A 1340-nucleotide genomic window follows, 5' to 3' on the forward strand; every position below is an offset into this window, starting at 1 on the left:
TTGATGCGATACCAATCTTTTTTTTAGGTTTCAAAGTAACGGACCAATTAAAATAGAGATCCACTCATATGTTTCAAAGTTGGGCCGAGAAGAAAAACTTTGATGTATTTGTGGCCGCCAGTGATAAATATCCCTACAAGTCATTGTACTATTATTGAGTCACTAAGAGCCCTCTACTGACTCCATCAATATACACAACATCAGTGTATGACATTGTTAGACGCTGTACAGTACCTCGTCACAGTGATCCCCCTCTGCTATCGGTAATCACACAGTGAAAGAAGGGTACGCAGTTGGTATCCAACTACTCCCGTTGTCATCTCATCAGTGGAAAAGCTTTAAGGCAGCACGCAGAAATCACCGCGTCATTGGCTTTTATAACGTTACCCCGCCGGGTGTGGATATTTCCCTCGTAATTGGTGTTTTCTCGACAGTGAATATCGCTGGACTGACCAAGATGGAGGGGCCTACAATGCGCAACGTCCATAAGGTCCGACACCTCTGCTGATGGAGAAGAGAATTACGTGGAGAGGGGAGTCAATTTGGACGCAATTCTTGTTTTACCACGACTATTTCACCTGTGAATTGGTTAAGACTACAGACTCGGTACACACACTTGGAACTTCGTGAAGTAGAGTTGATCGAGTAGTTAAAAGCCAAACAAAGAAGCGCGTGTAGGAGTTCCGGTACACCGCACGCGATCGTGCACAAACTCTATTGGCACAGATCTCTGCAGCACGAGCACGTAGCTGTTGCAACTGATCACGTGTTTCCGAGGGATCCGTCATCCCTCAATGTCAGGCGAAAATCTGATTGTGAGCTCGAGTAACAGAGATCTCTACAGCGACCCTTCATCATCGAAAACTTTGTTTTTCAAGAAAATGGGGACCGCCGTCCCTTAAAACGATGCTTGGAGCGCTTGCCATCCCTCGAAATCCGGAGATTTACCCTTTTTCTTACAATTGTTGTTCCAAAACCTCGAGCTATTCCAGGAACTACTGTAAGACCTCTAATCATTGTTCCGTATTAGACTTTTTACCAATCATCAAGACCTCCTCCACAATGTATCTTAAATTTGTAGATATATTGTCATCTTTAGTTGTCGTCATTGCACTCCCAGCGCTTACTTACCCATTTAGTTTATGTTTGTCAATTCCGTAATTCCCCCTACCGTACAACAGTTGATTCAATGCCAAGAATTTCATTGCAACCGTTTTGTTTGGGTTTGCACTATACTACAAGTCAGGATATTTATCACCGGCGGCCACAAATACATCAAAGTTTTTCTTCTCGGCCCAACTTTTGAGTTACTAATGTTCACATCGTACATAGGTGGGTGT

This window comes from Phytophthora parasitica, assembly GCF_000247585.1.
Source record: "Phytophthora parasitica INRA-310 unplaced genomic scaffold supercont2.5, whole genome shotgun sequence".
Taxonomy (NCBI): Eukaryota; Oomycota; class Peronosporomycetes; order Peronosporales; family Peronosporaceae; genus Phytophthora; species Phytophthora nicotianae.